This window comes from Empidonax traillii, unplaced genomic scaffold, assembly GCF_003031625.1.
Source record: "Empidonax traillii isolate 1590-97213 ecotype Southwest subspecies unplaced genomic scaffold, ASM303162v1 scaffold382:size1915631, whole genome shotgun sequence".
NCBI lineage: Eukaryota > Metazoa > Chordata > Aves > Passeriformes > Tyrannidae > Empidonax > Empidonax traillii.
The window spans coordinates 172,667-185,295 of NW_020955575.1; the positions used below are offsets into that span (position 1 = coordinate 172,667).

The following is a 12,629-nucleotide window of genomic DNA, read 5'->3' on the forward strand; positions in this document are numbered from 1 at the left end:
AAATTGCCCCTTTGAACCATGTGGTTTTCATCACTTTACAGGGGAGGAGGCTTTTGACTGCGGTTTCTCTCTCTCCCATTCTCCTTGGGCTGCTTTCAGCCCTGAATGGGAATAGAAATTTTGCATCGTTGGTTTGCCTTTTCTCATGTCACTCCACAGGTGAAGTGATGACCACATGTTCCTTATTTCAAAGTATAAATAGTAATTGAGTTGTTCTCTCATCCATCTGGAAAGCTGTTTTGGAGTCAGTCTATCTAGATTATTTCATCTAATTTCCAGACTGACTTAATTAATGAGCATTAGTGTTTCTATCACTGTAGCACTTTAGTCGAATTATTCTACTACAGAATCAGCATGACCTAAAAATATGTAATATTTGTGAAAAATGTTAGTATGATGCAAGGATGCTTCAGGTAAGATATTTCTGGTAAAGATGGGAGCGTTAATGCTACAGGCAATGGTTGATGAAAGACAGTGGTTATCAGAATCATGCACAGTTCTAACTGTCTAAATGTCTAACAGGGGAATGGACGATCTGTTTTACAAAAGGATCTTCTTTGCTTTTGAAAGTCTGAAATATGATTGAGCCTTTAATCAGAAATTTAAAAAATGGCATATTAAAAAAAGCTATAATTAAGTTAGAGACAAATTTGGAAAAAAAAAAAACAAAATCCCCTAAAAACGCCAACCCCCCCCCCCCAACCAGAACAGTGAGGTTCTGTAACTACCTCAAGATGTGAATTATGAGGGAAACGACTGGTTTTCAACTGGAGTTTTCCAGGGGAGATGAGACTCAATTGTCTAAAATATCCAGGGTCTGGATCACCACAGGAGATGTGTCCTGTGTGGTAACCTGCTGAGTTGCAGTAGCCCAAATGTTTCTGATTGTGTTCTTGCATACTATTTGCCAATCCATTTCCTGACTGCTTTTACCAAAATTTGTTTACATGTGTAAGTTAAATAACCAATCCGACACTTTGGCTTTTCTTTTGTGAACTGAACAATAAAATTACTTGAAAAAGTGAATTTTAACATCTTTCTAGAAAGCTAATTACACAGACTCAACTAAAAGTATTTTCAGAGAAAGCCTTCAAAGGGTGAATTTTGTATTATTTTTTTGTTTGTTTCAACTTAGAGCAGTGTCAAGCCTCTGAAATTATAGGCATACTCAAGCAGAACAACTGTGTTCTATTTTAGCTCAACATATTAATCCATTCAATTCTGTGTCATTTTGTTTGAGAGTGTCTTCATGTTGCACACAGTGCAAACAGCACAGATGTGCTAGGATAAAAAAAGTCCAGTATCTTTCAGATGGATCTTTATGAAATGCCAATGCATGCTGAGGAGCAAATTCATCCTTCTATTAGAAACAACACAGCAAAAAAGAAATAAAAATAAATCCAAACTTTCTGCTAAATGTGCATCTGCAAATATTATGTTTGAGAGAAAAATAATCTTCCTGTGCACCTGCAAAAATTAGGTTTGAGTAAAAAAAAAAAATCTTCCTGAGTACTCAAATGGTAACCACTGAATCTAAAGAAACAGATATTTAGGTAGAAAAAAATATACCTTAGATGTTGGTATTCTGCACAATGTGTTTATTATTGTGTTGCTTTTTTTCGCGACTGATGTAAATTTTAAATCTCAGAGAAATTAATTTATAGGGATTTTCCTCTTCTGTTTTCTCTGCATGTCACATTGTCTCGGTATTTTGGACATTAATTAACCCTTTCCCTACAGAAACCGCCATCATTTATTGTCAATCTAATGAAGAAGCACAGAGAAAATGCTGATGGAGGGTAACAGGAGAATTAAAAGCCAAAAAGAAAAAGGTGGAAAAAAAATTAGAATTCATTCATTTGTCCTACCTGTACCTTTACTTTGGACTGGGAAACGATGTCAAAATTAGTGGGTTTTCTGGGACAATCTGGATGCAATCTAGAATTAAAAAAAAAAAATCTTTTAAACTCGATTTCTGAGATAGGTTTTCTAAATTTACTTTCAAGTAGGGAAAAGCTTTCATATCAGTTTGGCAACTAGGAACTTCTTGTAGAAATTCTGTTTTCTTACAAAACTTAACAGATTGCTGGTATGGAGAGAGTGCTTGACATCATAAAGATGTGCCATGCTTTCACTTCCTCTATTGCAACCAGGCTCTATCTACTATCTCTTCTCTTGTTATTTAATTGCAAGTTCCTGGGGTGGAGGATTGTCCTTTTGCTGACTTATATATATATATGTATCATAATAAAATGGGGGCTCAGTTTGGGAGAAGACTATCTAAACAACTGTGGTGGTGCAAAGTAGCAAAACAGCGTTACTCAGTTTTTAGAGAGGGATTTTAGAGATTTTAGTTTTTAGACTGTTGTCTAAGGGAGAGCCAACAATTACACTGATGTGCAGCTGAAGCTCTGTGCATAACATTGGCTCCCATAACACAAGTGCAAATTTTTGTCTTCTTAATAGTAGCAACATAGTGTTACTTGATTAATGCTCTCGATTGAAAGTCCGTGAGCAAGGAAACTTGCTTAGGATTCAGTCTGAGATTAACATTGGTCACTTGTCTGTAGGTACCTGAAGGTATACTAGATGTTTAAGGTGTCTCTATATTCAATCCTAAATAAGGGGAAGAAGAGCCATTTGAGAGGCTATAAAGCATCCAGAAGGTCTGCGCGGATCTGATAAGTATGACAAAAGGAGTGAAGGAGTCCCTAGCATTTCTGAAAGTCACATGGAAGACTTTTAAACATCTGTAATGGTATTAGGTTCTTCTGCTTAGTCAACTAAGATGAGCAGCTAGTCTATATAGTCAGTGGAGCCCAGAGGAACCTTCAGGTGGCAAACTAGAAGAGGTGGTTGTGCGAATATTTAGCACTATTTGAGATACTAAAGAGCTACCCTGCTGACCTCTAGGCACCGCTAGAATGTTGTAACTCTTTATGTTGTAGGATTAGTTGTAATGAGATCTTAAGGAAGCACCATGCTTGTAGGCACCTACCTTTGGGAAGGATTCAGTTCCGTGTAGGTAGATCCCTATTGTCATTTAGGTTCTGTGGGATATTTCTTCTTCTCTCTCACTGCCCGTGTAGAAACTATTTCTGTAACACCTCTGTGCTCTTTTTTTATATGCTTATTTCCTCTCTCATGACACATACTTATGGTGTAAGTACTTTTGGCACTTACTTATACAAAGTACTTGCACCTTGCTGTATAAGAAAACCAGAGAATAACCATGTCTAATCTTGTATATGCAGAATTCCAAGCATGACGATACCAATATGAATAATGCATCTTAAATAATAAAAACACAAATAGATTGTGCACTTTAAATGTAGAGTTTGTGCTTTGATTAGTTTTTCTAACTACTGCAGCCTTGTCAACAGCTGCTTTTCTTCGAAATTTCAGTTTGTTCATTTTGCAATGTCTGAGACAGGATATTTGAGAAATCCATTAGCAAAATTCTGAAAAATCATGTGTGTTTTTTTTCTTTTTTTTTTTTTTTTATTTTACTGAAAGCTCATATGTATAGTATAGCACTATATCATGCCTTTAGATACTAGTAACTACTGGCTGTATAATGACTGTGTTAAATTCTGAAAGATTTGCACTCAGAACCTGCCTGTCATTATGAAACTTATCGAGGTGTCTCTGAGCATATATGCCCAATGAAAATGCCTATGTAGATGTCTGATAACAGAGTTCAGATAATAGATGTTTTATGCAACCTTTATCCTATCTGACTTATAATCTTGGAAGTTGCCTAAGTTTAAACACTGAGTTTTATAGTCAGTGAATGACTCAAGTGTCTGCAGGGAGTGATTCATCTTGTCTAAAATACCAGGCTTAGGATGAGATGAATTATCTTCTGGAGGTGCTCATTCATTCTCTTCGTACATATAGGGCTTAAGGTTACTCGTTTCGAAGTAGTCAACTAACTTTCAGCGGACTGAAGTTGATGATATTAATCTTCCCTTTTGTAACTGGAATGTGGACTTCTGTGGATGTGCTGGCAGGCTCTTGAGCTTTTCATCAAATCTGCACTGACACTGAGCACTCAGATTCAGCTTACAGATGGTAAATGTTTCTACTGGTCTTTTGGTATTGCCTCCAAAGTGGTATCACAGAAAATGATTCAAGTTTCTCCATTACTCAGCCAGGAGAATCCACAATAAAACTGCTTAGAATAGCTTAAAGGCATTTTGGAGAAGGAAAATATATATTGAGTTTGATTATTCAGCACTCACGGGGACTGTCACCCCAGGTGAAACTGAGAAGAGTCTATTTAATTTGTAACCAGTATCTCCCTGTGATTTTACTTGAGTTTGCTGTGAGGTCAGCATGGGCAGAAGGAGCATGTGATGGTAGTGGTGTTAATAAGCTAAGTGGGCTGTGGCCATGAGGCACTTGTGGTCATGTTTCATTTTACAAGAAGGAACCTGCTGGCGGAAGGTCTTGCACAAGAGTGGGAGATGCTTGTGCCTGGCTCCTGTTTGCTTTTTAACTGGCATTTCAGGAGTGCAGTGCCTGGAGTGATGCAAACAGAAGCCACGAACAGAGACTTGGCATTTAACTTCTGTGGCAATTGAGTGAGCAGTAGTTGTCCCTAATGTTCAGCAAAACCTGAGCTTGGCTCCAGAGTTACAAGTTTTTGCTTTCTGTCTATATTTTTAATTTTTTTTTTTTAATTGAAGAAGTATTTGTTGTTGAGTTCTTTATTTGCATTTTTGTTTTACAGCCTTTTTGGTTCACTCCTTATGTTTATTCAGAAACATGAAAGTGGAGCTATGGAGGTTGATAGTTTTCCAAGAATAAAAAATTAAATGCATGGAATTAAGGTCTAAGTAATATGCCAGATTTTATGGAATTCATGGTTCTGGACTCTAAAAATAGAAACAGCAGAGGAACTCCAGAATGCTTTTAAAAGACTGCTTTTTGTAGACACCTTCCTCCATCTCAGTGGCAGGTGTTGTCACACCTGACTGGAAGGTTGGAAGAAACCTCTTGAGATCATTTGGTTTGACCATTCTCAGAATAAAAAGATTTTTTTCTTCTATTTGAATGGAATCCCTCATGTGACCCCATGGGAAACCCAGGGTGGAGCAGGCTCCTGTCAGGACCTGTGGACCTGTGGAAAGAAGAGTCCAAGCTGGAACAGGTTTGCCAGCAGGACTTGTGACCCCATGGGGGACCCACACCAGAGCAGTCTGTTCCTGAAGGACTGCACCCCATGGCAGGAAGGTGTTTTAAGATTTGTTTTTATTCCTCATTATTCTATCTGATTTGATTGGTAATAAATTAAAATAATTACCCCAAGTCAAGTCTGGTTTTCCTATGATGGTAACTGCTGAGTGATCTCTACCTGTCCTTACCTTGACCTGTGAGCCTTTCGTTATATTTCCTCTGCCCTGTCCTTCTGCAGAAGGGAGTGATAGAGTGGTTCACTGGGCACCTGGCATCCAACCAGGGTCAACCCACCATAATGTGAGGTTAAAAATTATCTAGTGGGAGAATTCTCAGGGAATAGATTTTTAAAAAAATGGAGGAAAAATGGAGTTCACAGAATCCGAATTGTATAGTTAAAATTTGATATTTCAATTCAAGTGCCATGTAATAAACTCTGATCTGTTCGCTGCAGCTTTCAAATGGCAGAAATCAGCTGTGACTTCTTTAAACCTTTCTTCCTCTCCTTGCAACAAATTCTATTTATTGAAATCAGGAATCTAGACTTTTTAAAGCCAAGCATTCTAGTTCCATATAGTAAAAAAACCTCATGGCATGAAGTATGAAATACCTAATGAAGGAAAATATGTGTGCCAATGGATTAAATATGCTTGTACAAAACTCTGATTATTCTGTAATGGACTATGAGGTGTATGTACGTTACATGACAAGAATGCAGCTTTCAGGTTGCTGAGGCAATAATCTTTTAAAAGATTGGAAAGCAGAATGCAGAGAAATAAAATTCACATTTTATAACTATTGAACTGATAGCATCGTGGATGGTTTATAAATAAGTTCCGCTATTTTACTCCTGGATTTTTACACAGAAGAATGGTGTAAAATAAATGCCAGTGAATTAGAGTAGCTGCAGCGTAACACTGATAGTACAGCTTTGCATTCCCAGACATTTCAGAAACTCAAAGGTGTGTTTTATAGAAAATAAATTCACAACAGTAAAGATTGATTGAAAATAGAGGAAAAATGACCCCATTTATAAATTTATAAGTTAATTCTGAAATCAAGGGAGTTATCCACTTAAACACATTTGCTTTTCTGCTTGAAGTAACATCTGGAAATTGGAGCCAAATCTTGGATTCTCCCATTCTATAATCTAAATTGCACTGTTTATTTAAATAAAATAAAAGATCCCTGAGTGAACCTAATCCCTTTTGGGATTTTGTTTGCTGTTTTTATTTTTCTTATGTTTTCTGTAGCTCATCAGCTGCCTGAGAAGAGTGACTTCAGAGGGAGTAGTATGACCACCAAATCAAATGTACTGACATTGTATAAGAGGAATAGAAAGGGAAATATGAGACCAAATATGTTGGGAAAAATTATTACTATGATGGAAAGATTTACAACTCCAGAGAACACATCATTTAAAATGCAAGATCTATAACAGAAGTTCCTTTGAATCAAGAGTCAGAATTTGTAATTTCTGAAATGGTGTATTTGTCCATGCTTCCCAGCAGGACGGAATTTTTATGGATTATGCAGTCTACAGTTACACAAGATGTCTAAGAGATGTTCCTCATGCAAGTGCTGTTTGTTCCCCGTTTGTACTGCATTGTCAGCAGTAGTAAAGCTGTGAGCGTTGAACAGCTGGCCTAGAGCAGAAAGTTGGTCACCCTTTTTTATATATTTCAGTTCTTGACAGAGTGCTTCTTGGGAATATTACACTTATCATCTCAGTTTCCCTTAAGGCAAGCCCAGAAGGCACTAACATTGTTTTCCTATTCTTCAGTCCTCTGCTGAATAAAGAATAAAATCAAGGATGAATATAAGAAAAGAATAACTGTGCTAAGATATTGTAATCTTTGCAAGTAGCTGGCATGTGAGGTAAAGAGCAGTTAAAATGCTTTAATAAGGACATGTTAAGAAAAGTCCTTTATGTAGCTAGTTTAAATATGAACATGTGTGCCCACATTAAGCACAGTATTACAGGTGTAGACTTAGTGGGGGGTTAATGGCTTTGTAAACCCAGACTAGGATTTGTCTCTGTTTTTCCAGCCACTTAGGCAGTTAAGCCTTTTCCTTGAGTGTATGTCCGTGAAATGTCCTCACTACATAAGGTATTAATTGTCTCCCCGAAGAAAGCACAGCAACATTTTCTTTTGTATGCCTGCAATCCTGCTGAGATTGCCTTCCCATACCTTGAAAAATGCTCTCTGCCTCGCTCTGTTAACTGAAAGTCAGATGTCTTTCAGCTTCATTGAATCAAGGGTAAATTGCAAGGGCTAACTGCTGAAAAACCCCAGCCGTGCATCCAGCAAACACACCACAGCGGCTATTGGTTTAGTAGATTTCAACTGAAATGTGAAAAATATGATAACATCAATGGCCTTTAACCACACATGGAATTATAGATCAAAACAGTTACCTAGAGCAGCACTAAAAAATGATGTACTGAAATAAATATGGGCCATCTGAGTTTCTAAAGCCTTGCTGCATGGAATACAGTAGCATTGGCACTGCTCAGTGGAAGCAAACAAGTTACTGAGAACACAGTCCTGATACTCCTTTCTCTGATCCTGTGAGATGCAGGGAAAAGAATATTTCCTCCAGGATGCAGTCTTAGAAATACTTTCTACTTTCTCAAAAAAACCATGTAAAAAAACAAACCCACAAAGACCTTCCAAACCCCCCACCTAACACTTAAATGTATTCCAATTTAAAGCATTAAAACTTGTCTGTGTTGTGAAAAGACTTTACCACTGCTTGTGACTGCTGGCATTTAATTCTCCCAGGCAGCTACCTTTTGGATTTTACATTTTAATCCTATTCACTGTCTGAATCGTATTTGTACTTCCCTGTTTCTTAGTTTTAACCCTGGAGAAAAAGACTGAATGTGGAGCATCTGTTATAAACAGTATTGCAATTTAAAATAAACTTAATAAATATCCTCTGTTGGAAATATTTTCAGTGATATTATCTGGTCTAATAACTTGATACTTAACTAAATCTTGTTTTGCTTATTACCTGTGACAATTTTACCTGATGTACCTTTAACATCATGTGTTTTGTGATCCTGGAAAATGACACAAAAGTGGGTGCTTTTCAGAAACATACATATATATCTTTAAAATTTATTTCTCATATAGACTGATTTTCGGGATAAATTAATCTCAGGCCATTCCAAACCATCAGCCCTTTTTCCTCTCGTTCTCTCATTTGCTGATGTACTCAGAGATGTCTCTGGGATATAGTCAGCTCCTACCTGCTACAGTTAATGACAGTTCCTCATGTAAGTCTGCTGTGAGGCTTTGGAATTGTTACCTGTGTCTCTCACTTTCTCTTGTCCTTTCCTCAGTTGGATTTCCATTTCTCTATCCATGCTATAAACTTTTTTTTTTTTAAACTTTTTTCTGTACATTTCAAAGAATTAAATGTGCACTCAGCCTAGGGATCCATCAAATAAAGGATTAGCAAGAGACTAGGTGATCAGTGCAGGCTAAGGAGCTCCATAGTTTTGTGCTGTCCTTGTAGAAGAGGGGTTTGATCTTGGTAATCTGCTCAGTGACGTGGGTTCGTAATAGTTATCGAGAACACTGGTGCAAAGAGGCAGCCGATCTCCTACGCTAAAGGATATAAATAAAATAGCGATGACCTGTAAATAGTGAATAGAAATATGTGAATGGAACGAATGGGAAGAATTTGTTATATTTTCTTTTTAAATTCATCAGGTCTGGAAGACTGTTTGCTTTCCCTAGCAGAAGAGAAAGTTGGCCTCAATGTTATGGCAGATGCAACAAAATTTCCAATCCTTGCCCCACCTGGCAAAATTTTACATAGCGCATTGCCTGTGAGTCATTTCCATATTGTTGGGCCAGTGCATTGGTGGTGTGTGCAGAGGGAGTTTTCCAATACAGTGCAGACTTATGCAGAGTGGCTTTGTAGATTGGAATAGAATCTGAGCATGTGCATTGACTGACCATAACATTAACAGGCCAGATGTCTATATAATAATAGACATCACGAACCACCACAACGATAGATGAGGTGAAAAGATAACTCTACCCAGATAGAGTATCATTGTCCACTCTAACTTCTTTTTATTAAGTTTGCCTCCTCTCCATTCTCTGATGTGCCTGTTATTTAGAATGAAGAACCTGCTAAAGTAGGACTCTTTGCCATGTCCTTTAAAGTTCCTTGTGGCCATTTATACACTTTGTAAGGATGCACTTTATACAGCTATCTGGTCACCAAGAGACAACGAGGAGAAGAGTGCTTCAGGTAAGTGGCATAACCAAGCAGACACTTCTGTTATGCTTTAGGGTATATATAGCCCTCAAAGTGGGATGTAACTGTCTGAAATGGGAGTGGCAATACTGTTTTTGTCAGGAATATGAGTATATATATGTATATGCATTCTTATATACCCCGCATGATTTATTACATTTAGTACTCTTAAGGAGCTTAATTTTTCAAGAGATTAGGAGGACTGGAGAAAGATGAAAGGAAAGTTTCTCTCTCTGACATCCCATCTTCAGCCAGTTCCCACAAGGAAAGTATCAGGTGATTTGTTGGCAGTTTATTAACATAAAGAGCTACCTTCCTTGTCCCATTCCTTGCAACTCCTGGGAGATATTGTAGGGGACTGAATGGACTTCCTGAGAGCATATCTGTAAAACATGTTAGAACCTTACTCTCTTGATTGTCACAAGTGATTATTATTCATTTCAGTAATGGTTATTTATAACATCCCTAGAAGGAAACAGATAGAATAAGCTGCTTTGTCTTGTTCTCATCTATGTGAGAACACCTCTCGCCTTTGTTCTCACCTCTCATTCAGCATTCTTATTTTTTCACAGGAGGAATTAGGGCATTTAGACCATGGTTAACAAATAATATTTCTAACCAAAGAACTAACATCCTAATCAGAATCAGTTGTGTACGTATTTCTGTCACTGTTTAGAGTTCCTGCTCTCTGAGGACACAACACTACTCAAGACCAAGGCACAGATCCAAGTAAGGTCCAGCCCAATTAACACTCTTTCTAGCATGATTTTGGCCCATGCCAGGTAACAGCTTTTCAGACTTCCTGGGCATAGTCTGGAGAGCAGTATAGGCCAGGGAACATTTCCATTTTGAAGGAGATCATCCTGTTTGGTGGAAAGAAAATTTGGCAGCACGGTTTCAAGTTGTGCTTTGCCACGTCTCTGTGACAGTAGTCTCCGCTGCAGGCAGCAGAGGTATGAGAGGTATGAGAACAGACCACAGCCCATGCAGTAAATAAACCCTGAGTTTTACACAAATGGGCCAAATCAGTCTTAGCTCTAGTGCTCAGAGGATTCTACTGTGCATCGTTCTGCAATATGACTCTCTCAGATGCAATCTGACAAAGGTGTGAGTGAAGCTTAATAACCTATTGAGCAGGAGGTGTTGGGAGATGGCTTTTTCAGCTGCCACCATCTGTGAGGATGGTGGGGCTCACTGGTTAGACACTGAGCAGAGACACTTGTCTTCTCAAGCCTGTCTTCCACCATGCAGCATAGACACAAAACAAGGTAAGGAAGTGGTGGTTAGTTCAGGCAAGCAGTACTTGAAACAACAGCATGGAAATAATTGGCTTAACCCTTCTGGATGGACCGAATATAGTAAAGATCTATTCACTGTCATTCACTAGCAGGCAGAAGAGTTGCAGATCAGCCTGTTACTGGGAGCACAACCATGTTTAGAGCTCAGTGGAACTAGAAGCTATTGATTTGACAACAGGCCAACAAAGAGAAAGGAAGGAACAATAAGGTGAACTTGAAAGAAAACAGCACTTGAGTGTGAAGAAGCAGTAACAATGCAGTAGAGGGGAGAAAGAAGCGAGAGACTTTTCTATCATACTCCTATTTCTTGCCCCAATTCTGCTTGCTAAAGTATGCATGAAAAAGTATTATCTTCTAATGATTGTTGCTTACTCCTAATTGAAATCTAATCCCTTTACAAATGCATCTGGACACATTTAATCAAACCATATCCTGTTGAGCAAATTGAGATTTAGGTTCATAGCTCGTTTCTAAACAAATTACACACAGTATGAGAGTCCAGGCACTGAATTAGGCATCTTGTAGCAAATGCTGCCAGGTCCTTCAGGTTAGCTGAGAAACTGGGTTGCTGCTGTTTGCAATTTCTAAAGCATAGCAGGATAGCTCATTTTCCAGGCTGCCTTGGATTTCCAGTTAGGCTGTCTCATGGGGATGTTTTGTCTTCTGCAATATTCTACTGATGGAGAGAGACAAGCTTAAATATGCTTCCTTTAAGACTTTTTTTTTGAGAACTGGCAGTCTTTTTCATCAAAATTGAAGGCAAGGCTGCTCAACTAGAACATCTTTTATTCTGCTGACCACTGTTTTTCAGACATGGAAATTGAAATGGAAATAAATATATTTGTAAGTATTCTGATAAATATACAGAATAGCTGCTCCAGATTTTGAGCAGTACAGAAGGAAGACACTTACAAAATTTAAGTTTAAGATTGCCTTCTGACTGCTTGCCTACTCTTCCGCTTCTTCCTGTCACAAACCCTCCTGAATACCAATACCTCCACCTCCAGACAAATACAATGTTTTTGCTTGAAAGTTACTCTATTATTCTTGTGTTTACAGTGTCATAATGTTAGACTCTAGGTGGCAGCATCTGGGAGTGAATATTAGGTGTTTTACTGAACTACTAATTTCAAACATGTCTCACTCGGTAACCATTGTAGATTAGTCTTCCTTAAAGCACTTATTTTTACTCTTCATGTTCTTTATTTTCATCCCATAAAACCTAGTAATGTACTTAATGTACAAGTGTTGAAAGAATTCATATCAGCATGTTAACAGAGTCTTCATGATAGTTCCTTTCTTTTCTGTATCTTGAGGCACAGATGGACAGCAGCATACAGTGCTGAGCCATTCCAGTCTGAAGCAGAATGGATAATGCTTGGGTAGAAAATATGCAGTTTTGCAGCTGTCATAGAAGGTAAGGTGTATCTCTGTGCCTTGGTTCTTCGTCAGCTGCTTATGCTGTAATAGTTGATGGACTATGAGGGTTATAAAAACCCAGGCTGGGGGCATATCTATTCAAGTATTTTTCAAAGCAAAAACTAATACTCAAGGGATTTTTGGATGTTTAAAGTGTCTGTTTAAGTGTACAGGAAGTGAAGGTGGGTTAGAGAATGTCTGTGGACTGTTTCTTGCACAATATAAGTCACAGTCATGTCCTGACATCAGATTTCTCCTCTAAGAAAGAACCTTAGGGAATATGTAAGAGATTGGGATTATTGCCTGCTCCACAAGAGAGAATAAGACGGGAACAACAATGTGCAGAGGGACAGAATTCATTTCAGCAGAAACATAAACCAGAGAAAATTAGGGAGGATGATTATTGTTGCAGTCTAGTGATGATCTGAGATACACAAAGCAACAAACCAAGCT

The 12,629-nt window shown here is 38.1% G+C and overlaps 1 long non-coding RNA gene across 1 annotated transcript in view; it reads left to right on the forward strand.

Moving 5' to 3' along the window:
• Positions 1-9,349: 9,349 nt before the first annotated feature.
• Positions 9,350-12,629, forward strand: part of LOC114062082 — a 28,377-nt gene continuing 25,097 nt past the window's right edge. The window contains exons 1-3 of the long non-coding RNA XR_003572307.1: positions 9,350-9,453; positions 10,013-10,188; positions 12,074-12,174. This is a non-coding gene — a long non-coding RNA (uncharacterized LOC114062082). The remainder of the gene's footprint in view (positions 9,454-10,012; positions 10,189-12,073; positions 12,175-12,629) is intronic.